The sequence below is a fragment of the Myotis nattereri genome (assembly GCF_964212035.1).
Source record: "Myotis nattereri genome assembly, chromosome: 8".
Lineage (NCBI taxonomy): Eukaryota > Metazoa > Chordata > Mammalia > Chiroptera > Vespertilionidae > Myotis > Myotis nattereri.
The window spans coordinates 44,358,924-44,381,861 of record NC_138083.1 but is presented as its reverse complement, the minus strand read 5'-3'; positions in this window follow the sequence as shown (position 1 = coordinate 44,381,861).

Here is a 22,938-nt window from a genome sequence, read left to right as displayed (position 1 = left end):
TGGAAAGTATGTTTTTTTAATCCATCATTTATCTTTTAGTTTTATTTATGTTTTTTTGCCATATACATATTTTTATTTGTAATCCAAATTTTAGTCATTTTCTTTATGAGTTCTAGGCTTTATGACTTGATTAAGAAAGGCCTTCTCCTCTCAAAGATTATAATTTTCTATGTTTCCTTCCAGGGCTTTTCTGTTTAGATGTTTAATCTATTTGAAATTAGTTTTTGCTTAATGGTATGAGGAAGGGATCTAACATCATTCGCTTTTTAAATTTAAAATAAAATTTTATTGATTTTTAGAGAAAGGGAATGGAGGAGGGGAAGAGAGAGAGAGAGAGAGAGAGAGAGAGAGAGAGAGAGAGATCAATGTGAGAGTGAAACATTGCTTGGTTGCCTCCTACAATGCTCCCAACTAGGGATCAAACTGGCAACCCAGGCATGTGTCCTCACTGAGAAGTAAACTGGCAACTTTTTAGTGCTTGGAATGATGCCCAACTAACTGAGCCACACCAGCCAGAGCTAACTTTATTCTTTTCCCAAAGAATCTCCATTTGTCTCCAATCATTTCTTTCAATACCATTTTTTTTTGCCACTCATTTCAGATATCAAGTTAATATACCAAGTAGTCATATCTATTTCAGTCTCTTTCTATATTCTATTCCTTGTTCAAATAACATATTGCCTTAATTATTGTAGCCTTACTAGAGGCCCGGCGCACAAAATTCGTGCACTAAGGGGGGCTTGTCCCTCAGCCCAGCCTGCACCCTCTCCAATCTGGGACCCCTCAAGGGATGTCCAACTGCCGGTGTAGGCCTAAACCGGCAGTGGGACATCTCTCTCACAATCCAGGACTGCTGGCTCCCAACCACTCGCCTGCCTGCCTGCCTGAGTGCCCCGAACCACTTCTGCCTGCCAGCCTGATCATCCCCTAACCACTCCCCTGCCAGCCTGATCGATGCCTGACTGCTTCCCTGCCGGCCCAGTTGCCCCCAACTGCCCTCTTCCTTGCAGGCCTGGTTGCCCCCAACTGCCCCTCCCCCCCCCCCCACTGCCAGCCTGGTCACCCCTAACTGTCCTCCCCTGCAGGCCTGGCCGCCCCACACAGCCTGCTGCTCAGTCGTTTGGTCGCCCCTCACTAATCCCCTGCTGGCCGGGTTGCCCCATGCAGCCTGCTGCTTGGTTGTTTGGTCGTCCATCATTAACCCCACTGCCGGCCTAGTCACCCCTAACTTCCCTCCCCTGAAGGCCTGGGCCCCCCCAACTGCTCTCCACTGCAGGCCCAGTTGTCCCCAACTGCCCTCCCCTGCTGGCACGGTCACCCTTAACTGCCCTCCCCGGTTGGCCTGATTGCCCACAGCTGCCCTCCCTTGCTGGCCGTCTTGTGGCTGTGGGTGCCACCATCTTTGAGTGTGTGGCAGTCAATTAGCATATTCCCTCCTTATTGGCTGTGGCCACTGCCATCTTTGAGGGCGGAGCAGTCAGTTAGCATATCCCCTCCTTATTGGCTGTGGGCACCACCATCATTGAGGGCAGGGCAGTCAATTAGAATATTCCCTCCTTATTGGCTCTGGGCATCGCCATCTTTGTGACGGTGTGAGGGTCAGTTAGCATATTCCCTCTTTATTAGATAGGACTGGAGGCCTGGTGCATGAAATTCATGCATAGGTAGGGTCCCTAGGCCTGGCTGGTGATCAGGGATGATCAGGGCCTTCCAGCTGCCAGCTGAGGCCTTCCTTCCCTGTGCCTTCCTCTGGTGGTCAGCGCATATCATAGTGAGTGCTCAAACTCCCAATCTTCCAGTTGAACTCCCGAGAGGACGCTTTGCATATTAGCCATTTATATATAGACTAGAGGCCCGGTGCACAAAAATTTGTGCACTCTTGGCGGGGGGAGCTCCCTCAGCCCTGCCTGTGCCCTCTCACAGTCTGGGACCCCTTGGGGGGTGTCCACCTGCTGGCTTAAGCCCACTCCCCAGGGAGATCGGGCCTAAGCTGGCAGTCAGACATCCCTCTGGCAGCCCGGGAGCCCTTGGGGGATGTCACTTGCCAGCAGGGAGCAGGCCTAAGATGGAGTCGGACATCCTTAGCACTGCTGAGGAGGCGGGAGAGGCTCCTGCCACCACCACTGTGCTGGCAGCCTGGCTTGTGGTTGAGCAGAGCTCCCCCTGTGGGAGCACACTGACCACCAGGGGTAGCTCCTGCATTGAACGTCTGCCCCCTGGTGGTCAGTGTGTGTCATAGTGACCAGTCATTCTCAGTTGTTCTGTTAGGGTCAATTTGCATATTACCCTTTTATTATATAGGATAGAGCCCAGATGCATGGGTGGGGGCTGGCTGGTTTGCCCTGAAGTGTGTCCCGGGTCAGGGTGGGGGTCCCACTGAGGTGCCTGGCCAGCCTGGGTGAGAGGCTGAGGGCCGTTTTCAGGCTGGCCACACCCCCTTCAGGGTGGGGATCCCCACTGGGGTGCCTGGCCAGCCTGGGTGAGGGGTTGAGGGTCGTTTTCAGGCTGGCCACGTACCCATGACCCAAGCTCCCAGCCTCTCCTTTTTTTCTTTTTTCCTGAGATTTATTTATCTCCTCTAATTGAAACTTTGTAGCCTTGAGCAGAGCCGAGGGCCGGCCAGGGCAGTTGGGAAGCTTGGCTTCCTCCATCGCCAGGGGCAACCCAAGCCTCCTGCTCGCTCCAGCTCAGTGGCCGCCACCATCTTAGTTAATTTGCATACTCGCTCCTGGTTGGCTGGTGGGCGTGGCTTGTGGGCATGGCTTGAGTGTGGTGGAGGGATGGTTAATTTGCATGTTTCTCTTTTATTATATAGGACTAGAGGCCCAGTGCTCAAATTTGTGCACAGGTGGGGTCCAGCTGACCAGCACCCATCAGGGCTGATAGGGCTGGGCAGGTCAGGGGGAGGGGCCCTGGGCAGTTGGTGGGCTGGCCCCACTCCCTGGTCGAACTCTGGTAGAACTCCCAGCCGAGGGGACAGTTTGCATATTACCCTTTTATTATATAGGATTCTAGAGTCCCAGTGCATGAATTCATGAACATTGAAAGTAAATTAATTAGAAGGAATATTTTAATATCGCTATTCTCCCTTTCTCTATAATAGAAGTGTCAACCAAATTTTTGATCAACAATGACAGATCGAAACACATGAGTGTGATTGGCACCAGCGAGAGTTTTATATGTATCATGCATGCGCTAGTCAATTTAGCCTTTTATATATATAGAATAAATTTGCTTAATTAGACCTGCTTTCTGATTTAGATAAATTTTTTCCAGCTTAGTGAAGCACCCCAACTTCTCTTCCAGGTAATTGTCAGCAACACAGCAGTAAATAGCAACACAAAGCAGATTATTATTGTGGATCATGCAGGGAGAACAAAGGGTAAAATATTTAACTGCAGCAGTGTATGATTATATTCTGTGCAGTGAGAAAACCTGAAGTCATTTTTAAGGTCCACCATTTCTTCTTTTCAGTCGGGACAAGTTTCTAAACTTTCTAAATCTCCATTTTCTGGCTAATGAAAAGAAAACAGGATCCTACTGAGTCTCCTATCTATCTATTCCAGAACTTCTGTGAGGATCAAATGAGATGAGGCACGTGAAAATGCTTCACAAACATTTAAAGTATAAAACGTTTGCACCTGGCTATAAGGCAAATTGTGTTCCTGGGCTGAAGAAACTTCAAGGAGGCTAGTTGCCAGGGAGATGAAGCCAGGCATTGATACATGATGTCATTACCCAGTACCACCGTTTCTGAGCTGGTCTAGGCTGGGCTGAGGGCCGCATTTTGCACCATGGGGTCTTGGCAGTGTTGTGATTTGGTAGGGTATTGTTCTAGGGTGGTGGCGGGGAAAGCTGAGTGCACGTCATGGCAGTTCCTGCATTGAGCGTCTGCCCCCTGGTGGTCAGTGTGCATCATAGTGACCAGTCATACAGTCAGACACTTAGCATATTAGCCTTTTATATATCTACTAGAGGCCCGGTGCACAAAAATTTGTGCACTCGGGGGGTCCCTCAGCCCAGCCTGTGCCCTCTCGCAGTCTGGGACCCCTCGGGAGATAATGCCCTGCTGGCTTAGGCCCGCTCCTGGGTGGCAGAGGGCAGGCCCAATCCCTAGGTGCAGCCCCTGGTCGGGCTCAGAGCAGGGCTGATTGGGGAGTTGGGGCGCTGCCCCCTGTCACGCACAGAGCAGAGTCGATCAGGGGGTTGGGGAGCTCCCCCCTGTCACGCACAGAGCAGGGCTGATCAGGGGGTTGAGGAGCTACCCCCTGTCACTCACAGAGTAGGGCTGATAGGGGAGTTGGGGCACCGCCCCCTATCACACACAGAGCAGGGCGGATCAGGGGGTTGGGGCGCCGCCACTCTCACACTCAGGGCAGGGCTGATGGGGAGGTTATGGCTCTACCCCGTCACACACAGAGCAGGGCCCGGGGGGGGGGGGGATTGGGGCACCGCACCTTGTCACACACAGAGCAGGGCCGATCAGGGGGGTTTGGTCGCTGCCCCCTGTCATGCTGATCCCGGTGCCAGGAGGCCTCGCTGCACCGCTGATCCCAGTGCTGGGAGGCATATTACCCTTTTACATATAGGATAGAGGCCTGGTGCATGGGTGGGGGCCGGCTGGTTTGCCCTGAAGGATGTCCTGGATCAGGGTGGGGGTCCCCACTGGGGTGCCTGGCCAGCCTGGGTGAGGGGCTGAGGGCCGTTTTCAGGCTGACAGGTGACTGAAGCTCCCAACCTGTCCTTTTTTCCTTTTTTTTTTTTCATTCTGGGCCAGCTTTAGCTCTGAGGCTCGGCTCCAACTATGAGACTTCCACTGCTGAAAGCAGGTTTCTGGCCTTTGTTTACCCTTCTGTATTTGAAACAATGTTGCGGTCCTGCTGGCTGAAGCCCGGGGTTTTGTTTAGCTTCTATTATTGTAACATAGTTGCTTAGAGTGCAGCTGAGAGGCCGGCAAGGCAGGCAGGGGAAGCTTTGGCTTCCTCCATCACTAAAGCAAGCAAGCCTCATGTTAGTTTCTAGCTACCTGGCTGCCGGCCGCCATCTTGGCTGTCAGTTAATTTGCATATCTCGCTGATTAGCCAATGGGAAGGGTAGCGGTCGTACGCCAATTGCCATGTTTCTGTTTTATTAGATAGGACTAGAAGCCTGGTGCATGAAATTCGTGCACAGGGGTGGGGTGTCCCTCAGCCTGGCCTACACCCTCTCGCAGTCTGGGACCCCTTGCTCCTTATTGCCCACCTGCTCGCTGCTCCTTACCACTTGGCTTGCTGCTCCTTAGCACTGCTGCCACCTCCACTGCACTTGCTAGCCATGAGCCCGGCATCTGGCTGAGCAGTGCTCCCCCTGTGGGAGCGCACTGACCACCAGGGGACAGCTCCTGTGTTGAGTTATGCCCCCTGGTGGTAAATGCGCATCATAGTGACTGGTCATTCTGGTCGTTCCACTGTAACAGTCGCTTAGGCTTTTATTATATAGATATATATATAAAACCCTAATATGCAAATAGACTGAATGGCGGAACAACCAAACAACCAAACAGCTGGTCGCTATGATGTGCGCTGACCACCAAGGGCCATGCAGGGAACATGGCAGGTGTTGGCAGCAGGTGGCAGAGTGCGGAACATGGTGGGCATCAGCTGCGGCGGGATGGTGGAGCAGGTGAGTGAGGTCACCAGACCAAGGCAGGGTGTCAGTTGCTGTCATCAGGGCAAGCCTCTGGTGGTTACTGAAAATACTTTGTTCCCACACGCTGCAGTCCCACCTGGTGCTTGCACTTTCTGTCAGCACCTGGCATTGGCCCCAATCACATGGTGCCATCAGCTGGTGCGAGCAGTGCTAGCTGGCCCCGATCGCCCTTCAGGGCTTCTCCACCTCCCCCTGTCCCTGAGGGGCCATCAGGGCAGCAGCCACTGCTCACACCCACTGGTGACACTGGCCCCAATAGCTCCGCACCATCAGCAGATGCATGCGGGGCTGGCGCCATCAGCACGTGGGAGTGGTGGCAGTGGGAGCAGGGCTGCTGGTAGACGGGATCGGGGCCGCACTGGGAGGGGCCAGGTGGGGTGTGGAGGATGGGCCGAGACCTGCCCCTGTGCCCACTGCAGCCTCATGGTCCACAGTTCCCTTCAAGGTGCATGAATTCATGCACTGGGACCCTAGTATAGATATAAAAGCCTAAGCGACCATTTGACCGTTTGACTGGTAGCTATGATGCACACTGACTACCAGGAGGCAGACACTCAACGCACAGGTATGTATACATGGAACAGACTGATGAATCTCAGGGGGAAAGAGGGGAGGGCATCTGTGCACCGGTGGGGTACTTTGGCCCGGCCTGCAGGGACTGGGCCAGAACTTGCAGTCCAACATCCCCCGAGAGGTCCCGGATTATAAGAGGGCACAGGCCAGGCTGAGGGACCCCACCAGTGCACGCACCAGGCCTCTAGTAATACATAAATAGGATTTTGTAAATGATATACTAACGATACTCTTCACAGGCCATATTACCTGGAATTCTATTTTCTGTTAATATATCACTGGAATACTGTCAAACAAGTTACTCATATGGTCAGGGAGCAGTTTAGGCCATGAGAAAATCTGGCTCATAAAAAGTATGACATTAAGGAATGAAGGGATGTAGTTCATGAGTATTTTTGTCAGTCAATTTCCATTTTTTTTTCTTGAGCATATATCATTTTTAATAACAGGAAATTAGTTATTTCTGTGTCTGACAGGTAAACCTATATCTTCCTGCATTCAGAAGTACTTCAGCAAATCTTACCAGAGCATTTGTTGAGGCCCAAGTTATAGCTTGGGGGAAGTGTGGCCCCTCCTCCGGAATGGGGATCCTACTCAATTCCCAAAAGCATGGGGATCCATCCCATTGGAGTCGACTTGTAAAAGTTCCTTCAATGTCAGAAATTTCATACTTCCATAGAACTTGGCTGTCAGATCCAGCAAGACATTTTGATATAACTGTTCCAGCTCTTGAAAGGTAAGGTAAGGGAGAATGTTCCTTTTCAAAGGATATCAAGGGAGAGTATGAGAGAGGCCATGTCTAGACCTCATGTTCCATCGATTACCCCATAGACAAACCAACCTTTGGTTAATATTCTCTTAATTACATTGGATAAGCCAAGCTATTCTCCTTAATTAAAATATTGGCCAGCGGTCTTCATTTGAATTTATGCCAAGGATTTGTTAGAATCTTCTTGTTTTATAATTTCCCATTTTGAATAAGGAAGGAACAATTTTATAAGCCCTTCTGAAGGAGAGACTCCATAAATGACAATTTTATCTCCTTCATAATCTTTTTGGATCTCTGCAGATTTGTGCAGGACAAAAAAATACATTGCCCATACATGCTATTTTAATTTATTGATTAAAAAAATATAGTCATGTAAGGATTTTGTAAGAAATTGATTTGAAATAGATGTTACTGTGGCATAAGCATTAGTTTGTAACATTAGGAAAAATGAACATAGAAAAATCAACATTATTTATAGACTTACTAGCTCCCTATTACTGTAGAATCTAAGTCAGGAATATTATAAAATATGTAGACCCATGTTCCTGTATTTACATTTTAACCCTTGGTTGTCGAGTGTCTCAGTGACATTATTTTGTTTTCCTGTGATCCTAAACATCTACACTAATAAAAGAGAAACATGCAAATTAACCATCACTCCGCCACTCTGCTACATCCACAAGCCACACCCACCAGCCAATCAGGAGCGAGTATGCAAATTAAACCAACTAAGATGGCGGCGGCCAAGGAGCTGGAGTGAGCAGGAGGCTTAGGTTGCCCCCAGCAATGGAGGAAGCCAAGCTTCCCACCTGCCCTGGCTGGCCCTGGGCTCCGCTCAAGGCTACAAGGTTTCAATTATAGAAGATAAATAAATCCCAGATACCTGCTTCCAGCCCGCCCTGGCCTCCACTCAAGGAGGCACTGAAAAAAAAAGGAAAAAAAGAAAAGAAAAAAAAAGGAGAGGCTGGGAGCTTGGGTCTCCAGGGGGCATGGCCAGCCTGAAAACGGCCATCAGCCCCTCACCCAGGCTGGCCAGGACCCCAGTGGGACCCTCCCTGCCACCCTGAAGGGGGTGTGGCCAGCCTGAAAATGGCCCTCAGTCCCTCACCCAGGCTGGCCAGGCACCCCAGCAGGACCCCCACCCTGATCCGGGACAAACCAGCCGGCTCCCACCCGTGCACCAGGGCAAACCAGCTGGCCCCCACCCGTGAACCAGGCCTATATCCTGTATAATAAAAGGGTAATATGAAAATTGACCCCAACAGCAGAACCACTGGGAATGACTGGTCACTATGACACACACTGACCACCAGGGGGCAGACGCTCAATGCGGGAGCTGTCCTCTGGTGGTCAGTGTATTCCCACAGGAGGAACTCTGCTCAGCCATAAGCCAGGCTGATGGCTGCCAGCACAGAGGTGGTGGCGGGAGCCTCTCCTGCCTCCTTAGCAGCGCTAAGGATGTCCAACTGCAGCTTAGGTCTGCTCACCACCGGCAAGTGAACATCCCCCGTGGGCTCCTGGGCTGCCAGAGGGATGTCTGACTGCCAGCTTAGGCCTGATCCCCCGGGGAGCGGGCCTAAACCACCAGGTGGACATCCCCTGAAGGGTCCCAGACTGCGAGAGGGCACAGGCCAGGCTGAGGGACCCCAAGTGCACAAATTTTTGTGCAGCGGGCCTCTAGTCTAATCTAATAATAGAGGAATATGCAAATTTGTCTGTTACAGCATCACCTCATGACCAGATCAGCAGGCTGCGTCCCCGCCCTCTGCTCAGGCAATTGCAAGGCCCAGGGTAGGATAGGATATGATAGGACGGGATTAAGAAAGGAATGGGAGAGGAAGGCAGGCCTGCATGTAGACAGGCTGAGAGGAGAAACAGAAATACAGAAAGGGAACAAGAAAAAGATGCAGGAATGGAAAAGGGAAGGAAACCACATGTGGAAGGGGGTGGCGACCACAGTGGGGGGGGGGGTTGATCAGGTGTGCCCAGCGAGGGGTGGGGCACAGGCGGCACAGAGTGGGGAGCCCCGCCCAGACTCGGGAGGAGGACCGAGGTGTCCATTCGTGGTGAGGAGCCCCTGGGTCCGGGACATAGTAGAGGACGGTCTGAGGCCTTCTGGGCGGAGGTGCTCCTGCTTTGCAGCAGCAGTGCCCGTGCTGCATGGGCCTTGGCCACCCTCGCTGAGCCGGGCATCCCGGGCAGGGAGTGGGAGCAGGACAATGGTGGGGAGGCCACGGAAAGGAGGCAGTGAACACCTGGGCGGGGCTGAGCTCTGGGCTGGGGGTTAACACCCCCCCCCCCAACTGAAGCTTTAAGAAGGGAAGGAGGGAGGAAAGAACTTTATAAAGGAATCAGTAGAGAGAGTTAAAGAAGGAAAGAGGATGTGTGGGTGAACTGTAGGAGCTGTAATGAACATCAAGTATAGTTGTGTACTGGGGACAGATTTTAAAAGTAGGAGTCAGAAAAGAAAAAAGATGAATGATAGTGAATAATTAGGCAGGTAGATAGATATTAAAACAGTGGAAGTAAGTAGAGAAGGATGTGGATGAGAGAGAAAGAGGGAGGGAAGAAAAGTTTTAAAGGGGAGCTGGTAGAGCTTAAAAGGAGAATGGGAAGAAGGAAGAAATGGGGGAGGGAGCAAAGCAGGTCCGAAGGAGGAAATGAAGAAAAAAATTAAGGTGGGAAGGAAGGAAAAGGGGAGGGAGGGCAGAGGTAAAGATAAAGGGAAGAAGGAATGTGGGAAGGGAGGGAGGGCAGGAGAAAGATGGGAAGAAGGATGATGGAACAGAAGTAGGAAATAAGGAGGAAAGAAAAGTTTATAAATGATGAGTCAGTAGGAAAAAATGTTACATAAAGGAGAGAGAAAAATTGTGTGACAGGGAGAAGCCAATAAGGAAGTCAAATACAATGTGTGTGAAGGGGATAAGATTAAAAAAAAAAAGTTAATAGGGGTGACCAGGCTGGCAGGGGAGGGAAGTTAGGGGTAATCAGGCCGGCAGGGGAGGGCAGTTAGGGGGATCAGGCAGGGAGAGTGGTTAGGGCAGGCAGGCAGGTGAGCGGTTAGGAGCCAGAGGTCACAGATTGCTAGAGAGATGTACAACTGCCAGTTTAGGCCCGATCCCACAGGTATTCGGCTCCCAAATTGGAGAGGGTACAGGTCAGGCTGAGGGACATTCCCCCAACCCCCCTCCCCCTCCGTGTATGAATTTCATGCACTGGCCCTCTAGTAAACTGATAATAATAATAAAAGAAATATATAATTGCTGATGTTGAAACTCAAAAACAAAAACAAACAGAACTGGTCACTGATGTAAAAAAACCAAACAGTTCTTATAACATAAAAGGAACTCAATAAATGTGAGTTTCCTCGGCCCACCCTACACCCCCCTTCTCATTTCTTGGGCATTTTCTCTTCTCCTCTCTCCTCTGTCAAGGGGTAGATTGGGAATAAAAAAGGAGATGGAATTGGAATAAGCTTATTAGAATGCCTGGCAGCACAACTACAAGAAAATATAATATTGGCAGATGAGTTTCAACATGGGTAAACTGAGTACAAGAATAAGTGCCTCTTCTGATTCCAAGGCAGCTTTCTCTATTAGCATGGACACTGGCGATGCAGCTGCCTGGGAGACAGAGTCCGATCTACCAGGGCTATGGGGCACTCCAGGAAGAGCCAGCTTCTCAGGGGAGATCAGATGTTCTCAGCCCAAGGCCTGTCTTTCAACTCTTATGATATGTTCAAATGGCAGCCACTCCCCTTTCCCATGACTCAGAGCCTGGTCCTCTGGGCTTCCAAACTGTGATAATCGTTTAGTCTTCATTTATGAAGTTCGTATTGAATGTCATTGGGACATCAAAGACTGAGCCTTGCCCTAGCTGATTTTGCTCAATGGATAGAGTGTTGGCCTGCAGACTGAAGTGTCCCAGGTTCGATTCCAGTCAAGGACATATGCCTGAGTTGTGGGCTTGATCCCCTGTAGGGGGCATGTAGGAGGCAGCCAGTCAGTGATTCTCATCATTGATGTTTCTTTCTCTCTCTCTCCCTCTCCCTTCCTCTCTGAAATCAATAAAAAAAAAATATTTTAAAAAAAGAAAAAAGACTGAGCCTGGGTCATCCCTTGATTCTTAATTCCCAGATTTCTTCACCATGTAGGTTTCTGTTGGACACTGTCCTAGCTGAAAACACAAATTTTTGCTTTTATTATATGCTGCAAAGTAAATAACTTGCTGTTTATCCACTATCATTTGATACCCCTAGACAAGACATCTTAGAAATAAAATGGTGTTGGTATTAGAGTAATGTGTGTACTTGAATCCAGCAGAAGCACTTTCACAATAGCCTTATGAGAAGAGAGAAGAGTAGAGGTTGTGTTCCCTTTGCTTGTTTTGAACTGAAGGAATTACGTTGTAGTAGCAAGATTCCCTTCAAACATAGGCTTCCACACTTAATCTGTTTCCCTTTATTCACTTTCATTTGCACATAATCTGAGTTATGTGGCACATATCAGAGAAAGAATCTGGCTTTTGCCTTTAAATCTTTCACAAGTTGACTGAAGAAAAAAAGGAATTTTTAGAATTTGGTTAATATCTCACTAACCAAACCCTCTCACCCCCATGCTAAATAGTACGTACTTCACTTCGTACTGTCTAGACTTGACAGTCTCCCGTGGTCAGCAAACTGCGGCTCGTGAGCCACATGCGGCTTTTTGGCCCCTTGAGTGTGGCTCTTCCACAAAATACCACGTGCGGGCGCATGTACAGTGCGATTGAAACTTCGTGGCCCATGCGCAGAAGTCTGTTTTCGGCCTGGGCGAGTCTATTTTGAAGAAGTACTGTTGATATTTGGCTCTGTTGACTACAGTGGGGCCTTGACTTACGAGTGTCCCAACTAACGAGTTTTTCAAGATAGGAGCTGTCTCTCGGCCGATTCTTTGCTTTGAGTTGCGAGCTAAAATTCGGGTTACAAGCCAGCTTTAGATACCCCATCGCTAGTTGGCGCAGCAAACGTCACAGTGAACGCCACAACATCAGCCCAGCATCATGTGTCTCACTCATTCACTTTTTGATTTGACATATGAGTAATTTGAGTTACGAGCTCCATCACGGAACAAATTAAACTCATAAGTCGAAGCCCCACTGTAATGAGTTTGCTGACCACTGGGACTCTAGACAACGTTCAAGCTCATTAGCAGCCTGGAGAGGTCCCTGGATATTCGTTGTGATATCACGCTTTCCCCCTTCTGATAGAATTTGGAAAGAGGCTGAGACCACAGACTGGGGAGAGGGAAGTGCAACAGGAAGCAGCCCTGTTGTCCCTTCACTTGGCAACAACCTCACACTGCAGCAACACATTCAGCTCCCAGGATAAAAGCAGGTGTTTTGCTTTAATTAAGACCAACAAAGACTATTCTGTTCTCCATAGGCTTATATTTTTAGACAGTAAGGTAAGGAGGAAGGAAACATCCCATTCTGTGCATAAAAATAAAGATTCAGCATGAACTGCATAATTAAGAACTGAAAAGGGGAAAATGCAATTCAATTAAAACTGACAGAATAATACACGGAATCAATGACTTTATTTGGTGTTTAATGATGATACTGTTTTCATTTCATTATACATGAGTCATAATCAGCTTTGCCTTAGTTTAATTGTATTCCTTACAGAGTAAACCGAAGTATGCAATTTGCAGTAGACTCAATTTAAACAAGGCTTATTTAAGATTATCATAAATTGATCTTTGAGACTGAACCAAATTTTTTCCATTCCAATATATCAGCTTATTGGACTGAAGAACAATTTTAGGCAGGGATGGAGAGAGACATTGGTGGGGAGATGAGGAGCGGTGTGCAAGGGATAAAGCCTGATTTCCATCAAAATAAATAATGACAGTAAGTATGTTTTCCAGTGGAGAAAATGACATGGCAACATATTTTTGACACAGTGAGCTGAACAAAGCACGATGAAATTTTAGGCTGGAGAGAAAAGTGCTAGATTGAGCTGCCTATATAAAATGAATCATAGTATTGGCACAAAATCAAGTGTAACAGGGAGATAGCATTTCTATATGTGGCCCTATAATGATAGAGATTTTTAAATTGGGACAAGGACCCAAGGAAAGCAGGAAAGAAACCAGTGCTAGAAGTTAGGCTACTTGAGTATGTCATGGAATTTAGTGGGCAATATAGAACATTTTGCTCTTAGGCACATACAGCACAGAAGACTTCTCAGCTATGGTACTCAATAGGTTACATCTCTTTGCCAGTGAATCCAGCTGAGGACCTAACATGAATTAACAGTGAATATTGAATGATTATAGGGTCAGGATCTGACAGGTTGGTCATAGCAAAATGCCTCTATCATATGTCTTTATTTCATTAGTTATGTGGATAAAAGTTTCATATTCCCCATGCTTGACTAAATTTCAAGTGTACTATATAAACACACAAATTAATGGATTTCACTTACCCTTGACAGCCCTGTTCTTTAAGAGCTGATAATGGATAGGGTCTGGGGAAAGAGTACTTTCCCCCCTCATCAGGGTGTCAAGGGGACCATACTGTCTTCCTTGATGAGCACAGGCCACCCAGAACATACTTATGTACACTGGATCTTCCCATACTAAGCACAGCCTTCTAATTCATTGCCATTTTTTTAATATCAGAATAATCTGTTTTCTGACTGGGTAGTGCTAGACCATCTCCCTATGCCAGTGATTTCTTTATAGTGACCTAGAGTGGATAGAGAGAAAGCAAAGCCAGGAGGAAAGTACATAAGCAGGAGCTTTAAAGCCCACAAAGCCAGGGATACAAGAATGCTTGCATTTTGTAGATACGGTAGATAAACTTAAATTCATAGTAGTGACTCATCTTTAAGGATCATTAAAAAATACATATTTTATTGATTTCAGAGAGGAAGGGGGAGAGAGAGAGAGAGAGAGAGAGAGAGAGAGAGAGAGAGAGAGAGAGAGAGAAACATCAATCATGAGAGGGAATCATTGATCAGCTGCCCCCTGCACACCCACACTGGGCATTGAGCCCACAACCTGGGCATGTACCCTGACCGGGAATTGAACTATGACTTCCTGGTTCATAGATAGTGCTCAACCAGTGAGCCACGCTGGCCAGGATTTAAGGATCATTTTTGTATCTTCTTACTTTCTTCTAATTTTCCTTTCGTTTTTTTTTTTTGGTTTTGTTTGTGAACATTGAAAATATATCACACAGATTAGCCAAAAGGTTTGCAGATACTTTCATGGACTACCCATTGAGTCAAATACTTGACTCAAAGTTTTTTTTATCTGCATAGCCAGGTGTATATGTAAACTGTATCTATAGATATGTTAATTTTATACATGTGTAAATAATTTTATGGAGATCAGAATTAAATTTCTATTACTCTTTTCAAGTTCTAGGTTTATTGGCCAAATTGCACAGTTTTCATAGAATGAATAAAAACCAGAGCTGTCATTTGCAAAGCAGGTGAAACTAAGAAACTACAGTAAATGAGACATGTCCTAAGTATCATTTGTACACTGTGGCAGACATTGACCCATTTAGACGTTCTCATTCCTAACAGCTAAAAACAGCACTATTCCATTGCTGGACAGCTACACAGGCTTAGAGATTTAGTTAGTTGCTGTGGAACGATAAACTGTGTTGCCCTGTGTAGGATTCAAGCAAATGACCTTGAGTCTCATTGCACTGTGGTTCAGCTGGCACATCAAGTAAGTCACAGATGTAAGACTTATATATATGTTTGAACTTATAGTATGTATGTATGTATTCACTCATTCTTTTATTAAGTTCCACGTTCATTAAATATGTTTTGAGCATCTCATATGATTTAGGCATTTTAACAAGTGCTGGTACTTTGTCTAATAAACATTCAATAACACTATATGCCAGGCATTGACTTACTTGATTATCATAACAACTCTATGAGGTATGATTCCTGCATTTTATAGATGAGGAAACTGAGTCACAGAGAGATTGATTAACTTGCCCAAGGTCACACTGCTAATAAATTGACAGAGCTGAGATTAGAATCCAGTCAGGCTAACTCCCAAATCCATGCTTTTATCCTCAAGACAGGTATAATCTCTGCTCTCCTGGAATTTAACCTCCACAGGCAATATAGACAACCAACAGGCAAACAGGAGAAATAAGAAATGAGTTGTAATAGGGCTCTCAAGGAAAATGGGAGGTGGAAAGGAATGTGTGGCTCTTTAGAGTGATCAGGGGAGGCTTTGTTGATCAAAAGCCTTTGTTGAGTTGACATTTAGACTGAGGCAGGAAGGGTGAGAAGGAGCCAGCTAATTGGAGGGTTGAGAGAGTAGGCCAATGGAAGGGCAAGTGCTCAACAGGGTCCAGGGATGCTATAGCAGGAAGTTGTGTGCTTGCTGCTTCAGGAGGGGAGTGTGTTAGACCAGGACACCAGACAAAATATCTAGAATACACTTTATGAGACAGAGAAAAGTATTCTTCCAGCAGATAAAAATGTTTCTTGGGTCAAGGGGAGTTTGGATGAGGATGAGAAAGCATATGGAAGGGAAGTAGGAGGGCAGAGATGTAGGTGGGTCCCAGAGATAGTCTTAGGGAGTGACTTAGAAATTCAAAGAAATACCAAGAAACTCAAAGATGCTGAGATCAGGGGCAATCTATTCCCTATGTCCTGAGCATATAGCCATAGAAGCAATGACCCGCTCACTTACCAGAAGAACTAGCAGTATGTTAGAGCTAGGCAGATGGGGCCATGGATAGCCTCACCGAGACTCTGGGGCGCCAGCATGGCACCAAAGCCAACATAGTTCCTGGATCCTCAGAAACACAAATGGTGGGGAGAACATCCAGGCTTGAAGGGATCATGCAGACAGCCATAGGTTTGTCTTGGGGAGACTTTGTATGTGGACAAATGGTGAATACCTTTAGCAGTGTCTTGCTACTGTGAAAGCTTCCCATCTCTCCAGAAAGGCCAACCCTAGGAAAGGTGGAGTTGCTGTTATATATTATTACTCCCATTTTATGGGAGTAATGATATATAAAGATTGATAAACTTGCTGCAGCGGTATTGCCAGTGAGTGTCAGAGCTGGTTCTCAGACCCAGTCAGTCAGACCACAGCACCTCTGCAGTAAACCACTTTGCTCTGCTGTATCAGCGAATGGTGCAGTGACAGCAGGGACCAGGAAGTCAGTGGGTATAGTGTGACCCTTAAAGAAGCAGGAGGGTTTGCAAGGGGAAGAGGAAGACATAGTTTTAGACAATTCAAATTCTTGGCCTTAAGGCATGAGGGGTATGAATCACAAAACTGCTTCCACTTAGATCAGCGGTTCTCAACCAGTGGGTTGCGACCCCTTTGGGGGTCGAATGACCCTTTCACAGGGGTTGCCTAAAACCATCGGAAAACACATATATAATTACATATTGTTTTTGTGATTAATCACTATGCTTTAATTATGTTCAATTTGTAACAATGAAAACACATCCTGCATATCAGATATTTACATTGATTCATAACAGTAGCAAAATTACAGTTACGAAGTAATTAAATAATTTTAATTAAATAATGTAATGAAAATAATTTTATGGTTGGGGGTCACCACAACATGAGGAACTGTATTAAAGGATCGTGGCATTGGGAAGGTTGAGAACCACTGACTTAGATGGTTGCAGGTTCCAGACAGCGGTTTCCTCTTGGGAGAGCACAGGTTTCCATTAAGTCAAGGAGGTGGAAGGAGCATTCTGAGGAAAAGTAAAGTGTATTGGAACCTCCAGGCCCAGTGGGAGGGTGGGCAGACAAGCAGGGTGAAAGTGTAGTCAGATATACAGACAGTATGGAGATGAGGATATTGGTGATAATGGCCAGGTGCTATTGGGCTTCTGGCAGCAGCTGATGCAAAGACCTATGGAGTCCCTGAGGGTTTTGTTTCTCTAACAGCCAGTGAGGGTCCTGGTTTGCTAGGGCAGCCCTAACAAAGAACCCTAAACTGGATGGCTTTACCAACAGAAATTTATTGTCTCAGTTCTGGAGCCTAGAAATTCAGGATCAAGATATTGGCAAAGTTGGTTTCTTCTGAGGGCTGCGGGGGGAATCTGTTCCAGGGCTATCCCCAAGCTTCTGGTGTTTTGGTGGCAATCTTTGCTGTTTCTTGAGTGTAGAAGCATCACCTAATATTTATCTTCATCTTCACATAGAGTTCTGGTCTGTGTGTGTCTGTACAAATTTACCCCTTTTTATAAGTATACCAGCCATATTGGATTAGAGCCCAACCTATTGCAATGTGACCTCATCAACCCTATTTCAAAATAAGTTCATGTTCTGAAGTACTTGGATTTAAAACGTCAACATATGAATTTGGGGGCACAGGATGCAACCCATAGCGGTAGGTGTCACGAGCACTGCTCACTCCTGACCAGTCCCATTCAATTTAATATCTGCTGAGCACCTGAGCATTCAAGACACTTGACTGCATATAGCAGGGAATATACTAGTGCAGATGATGAAACAAAATCCCTGGCTTCCAGGACCTAGAGTTGGAGGAGTAGGCAGAGTGTGAAAACTCAGATAACTAAAACACAAGTAGGATCTGATACATGCTGTGAGATACAAGCAGACTGTTACATAAATTTAAAGATTATTTGAAAAGGGGTGTGAGACCTTGGAGCTAATTTGGCTTTTTAAAAATTATACAGGTAAAGAACCTCATTTCCAGTGATGTCAAATGATCTGTTGAGGAAGATTTGCCAACTGTAAGTCCACTCTTTCAATTACATTGTGTATGTAAACACACTTGCAGAGCTATTTTCTACCATGTCACATGCGTGTGAACTGTATTATTTAAAAAATTACTCTCTATATAACTGATCAGGAAAAAGATTACATGAGTGGAAAATAATGTTTAAAAGAAGTCATAGATGTTTATATCTAGAACAGAGTGACTGAACTATTGACTAAATATTGATTTTAAATCTTCAACCACCCACTATCCACAGGTGCCAATCTGCCTATATTTGTCACTATTTAAATTTGATGCCAAAATGCACAGTATTTATTGAATTCTCTACTATAAACCATCTTGAATCACTAGTCTTCTTCTCCCTTAATATATTTCATCTTCCTGCGTGACATCAGGAGAACCTAACTGGAGAAATGGGCTGTGCTCAAATACTGGCCTGAATTCTTTACTGTATTGATAGAGTAACATTGATATGCAGTTTCACATGTTAAAAATCCAGTGTTGAGCTGGGATTCATGAAACAAAACTTAATCATGGGGAGCAAAATGTCTGTCTTGAGTTTCATAGGTTGTTAGGGGTGGATTTGGTGGGCACTGCAGTGTATGGTGTGGAAGCTTGGAAAAAGAGAGAGAAGATGAAGAGGAAATTAGTCTCACCCTTTTGGGTTTATAGTGAAATTTCCCCAAGAAAGTGAAACTGTCTTCAGGCCATAGAAAGAGTGGGAAGTAGAATTTGTGAATCATCCATCTAAACATAGACTATTTGATTTACTGTATGCAAATGGAAAATAGAATTTGCTTTGTTATTGACAACATTTACAGAATCAGGGATCTGGCTTAGAGATGGGTCTGATTCTTTGCTTCAGAATGTGACCCTTCCCTGCAAATGAATCTGCCATCTTGTTTGTGGCAGTGAGGAATAATAACCAGACAACGTACCATCGATCCTCTGACTTGGAAAGGACAAATAGTAGAAAAATACCATACTACCTGCTTTTAAGAGACTATTTTTTAAAGCAGTTTTAAGTTCACAGCAATATTGATCAGAAAGTTTAGTGATTGCCCATATACTCCCTGCCCATACCCATGCATAGCCTCCTTCACTGCCGCTCACCAGAGTGGTATATTTGTTGTAACTGATGAACCTACATCGACACCTAATTAGCACCCAAAGTCTATAGTTGAAGTTAGCGTTCATTCTTGGCTTTGTACATTGTATGGACAAATGTGTAATGGCATGTATCCATTATTGTAGTATCATGCAGAGTAGATTTATTGCTCTAAAACTCCTTTGTGCTCTACCTATTTATCTCCCTCTTCCTCCCTAATTCTTGATAACCACTGGTCTTTTTACTGTGTTCATAGTTTTGTCATTTTCAGAATGTCATGTAGGTTGTTAGAATCATATAGTATGTAGCCTTTTCAGATTGGCTTCTTTCACTTAGTGACATGTATTTAAGTTTCATTAATGTCTTTTTATGGCTTGACAGCACATTTCTTTTTAATGCTGAATAATATTACATGATCGGGATGTACCAGTTTATTTCTCCATTCACATACTAAAGGACATTGTGGTTGCTTTCAATTTTTAACAGTTCTGAATAAAGCTATTAGAAACATCTGTGTGCAGGATTCTGTGTGGACCAAAGTTTTCAACTCCTTTGGTAATTACCAAGGAGGGCAAGTGATAGACTATATGATAGGAGTGTATTCAGTATGTAAGAAACCACCAAACTGTCTTCCAAAGTGGCTGTACCATTTTGCTTCTTACAAGCAATAAACAAGAGTTCCTGTTGCTCCAAACCCTTGTCAGCATTTGGTGGTGTCAATGTTTTGGATTTTGGCCATTCTAACAGGTGTGTAGTGATATCTCTTTGTTGTTTTAATTTGTATTTCCCTAATGACATATGATATGGAACATCTTTTCATATTCTTATTTGCCTTCTGTATATCATTTTTGGTGAGGTGTCTGTTTACTACTTTATGGTTGAAAATTTATGATGGATGTATACATATTTTATTATAATAATCAGAGACTATTTTACCTCTTGGTCTTTAAAAAATATATTTTTATTGATTTCTGGGAAGAAGGGAGAGGGAGAGATAGAAACATTAATGATGAGAGAGAATTATGGATTGGCTGTCTCCTGTACACCCCCATCTGGGGATCAAGCCTGTAACCTGGGCATGTGCCCTGACCAAGAATCAAACCATGACCTCCTGGTTCATAGGTCAACACTCAACCATTTAGCCACACTGGCCAGGTCTTTTTATTGATTTTTCAAGTAACAGAGCACTGAGTTCTTATTTCCCTTCTTTTCTTTCACCCTCCCTTCCTTCGCTTATAAGATAGTTCAGTGCCTGACAGGTTAGTCTGTAAATTGCATTTAATATGTATGTGATACATACTAGTAATGATGAAGAAAATTGACATGGTCCTTGTCCTCAGCCTATGGCGGGAGATGAATCATAATGATATAATCCACAAATATATAATTGCAAATTATGATAGGGTGATCAAGGAAAAAAAGAGAGCATGGGAGTTTGTAAACGGGGTGCAGACCTAGGGAGTGTAGTTAGGAAAGACTTTCCTGAGGAAATGGCGTCTGTGCCGAGTGCTGAAAGTTGCAGAGGCAGTGATAGGCAAAGTGTGGAGATGGAGGTGCAGGGTGGGCAAGAAGGTTCCAGATAGAGTAAAAGTGTAAGGGACCAAGGTTGGAATGGTCAGGGGAACAGAAGAACTGAAAGAAGGCCCCTGTGGTTGGGGTGCCTGCAGCAAGCAGGAGAATGCTGAAGGAGTAAGCAGGAACCCCATCAGGTAGTAAACTTTCAGTGAGGAGTAAGATAATCAGACCTTAGCATTCTTACACTATTGTGCAGGTGAAAATTCTACACGGGGGAAGAGCCAAGAGGAAGCCAGCGGCCAAGGAAGAGAGGATGTTACTTGTGCCAGAGTAATGATGAAGATGAAAGATAGGATTGATTTAAGAAATATTTAGGAGGTAGAATAGTTTTGTAATCTGCTTTTATCACTTGACATATAGTTGAGATCCTTCTATATTTAAAAAATGTAGGTTTATATATTTAGATGTCCATAGTTCCTTGTAGAGATCGATTATGACATATTCAATAATCTCCTATTGATGGACTTTTTTTTCAATTACATATGACACTACTAAGAACACCATCTATATATTGTTTCACTATTCCCTTAATGGATATTTTACATTCGATGCCAAACTGACTCCCAGGAACCTTGTATCAGTTTACTCCCTCATAAGAGTGCATAAGAATTCTGTTCCCCATTCCCTTGCCAATTCAGTGCATTGCCAATACTTTTAATTTATCTGGCTAAGATAATAGGCAAAAGAAATTTAATATTTTAACTTGTATTATTTTGATCACTAATGAGACTATCTTTTCACATGTTTATTGATCATTTATTTCTATTTTCCTGTGAATTATCTAATTCCTTTGCCCATTTATCTATTGGGATGTTCTTTTCTCTGTTGATTTAGCATCACTCTTTTGTAATCCTTTATCATATGTATGATACAAAAATATTTGCTAGTTTTTTTGTTTGCATTTTAATCTCATTGACAGGGTTTTCTAATTTATTTTGTTTTTACCATGCATATTTTTGACTTTTAGGTAGTTGAGTCTGTCGTTAGCCATTGTTTTTGTTTATGATTTTGGCTTTGTTGATATAATTAAAAAGTTTTTCTCACTTCTGAGGCTATAAAGTTTTTCCTAATACTTTATTGTCTATTATGAATTTATTTGGAATTTGACATGAGGAGTGAGGGTTATTTATTTACCAAGTATCTACTCAGTTGTCTAAGACCTTTGATTGAATAACCAGGTGCTGGAGTACAGCAGTGAACAGACAGGATCCCCTTCCTCACATTCTAGAGGGGAGAGACAGCGGAGCTTGCCTTCTACCATAGTGAGGGTGGGAAGGAAGGCCACAGTAGCTGTAGACAACTCTTTCCAAAAATATATGCTTTGAAATGAAGAAAGGAGAATGGATGGCAGTTGGGGCAAAGAAGGTTTCTGCTTTGTTTTCAATATGGGAGACACTAGAGCATATTTATGTGCTGCAAAATGACTGCCAGAAGGAAGAAAGTAAATATACAGAAGAGGAAGGAGGTGCCTGCAAGTTCCAGTTCCTTGAAGATGAGAGTAGGTGGAACGTATCTCACAAGTGGAGCAGTAACTTTTGTAGAAGGAACAAATTAACAAGAGGAAATTCAGTGAGGGTGGGCCAGATATATGTATATTTGTGTTTATTTCACTACTGAAATTAAAGAGGTGGTTTTGGATGGGCAGTCATTAAATTTATAGTACCTTGTCTATTATTCATCGATTCCGGTGAAAAATGTAATGTTTCATTCCATTGTTAAGCTTGGATGTCATAACTTTTAGAACAATGTCTGGGCACATATCTGACACTTCATAGTTATTGAATAAATACAGAAATTAGTGAATGAACTACAGTTGTATATTGATGAGCAGAATTTTCACACTGTGCAGGTGATGTCATGTCTATTGTATAAACTTGTACTGATTCTTAGCACTTCAGTACATAATATTTAACTCTTCCTTGTGGTATAGCAAAAAGGGCATCGGGCTTAGAAACAGAGGGCTTGCATTTAACTCTGTGCCTGCCCACTTTATAACTACTTAAAGCTAGGGAAGTTATTTAACTTCTCTGGGTTTTACTTTTTTATTGTAAAATGAGGCAGGTGGAACAAACCAGTGTTTTTCAGTTCTTTTAAATCATTAGGCATTTTCTTCAAATGGAAGCTCCCTGGAGCCCAGTGTTTAAAGCAGATAATTTGGGACTCCTCAGGTGAAAATAGGGATGGGAGTGAAGGCACCCTGCTCACTTGGCAGCAGTATCCCTCATCCTGTTCCCATCCTTTCTCATATTGTTGTCAGTGGCCCCTGAGTGGGGCTCCTCGAAGCAAAGTTTAGAAACCTAATAAGATTATTTCTAAGGTCTTTAACAATTGCTTAACTAATGACTTGCACAGTCTGATGTGATTTTAATAATCCTGTAAAGTAAGGATCATGCAGTGCCATTGTGTCTGTTTCACGGCTGGGGAAACTGAGGTTCAGAGTTCTTCTCTTGCTATAATCTCACGGCTAGTAAATGGAAGAACTGGGATGAAA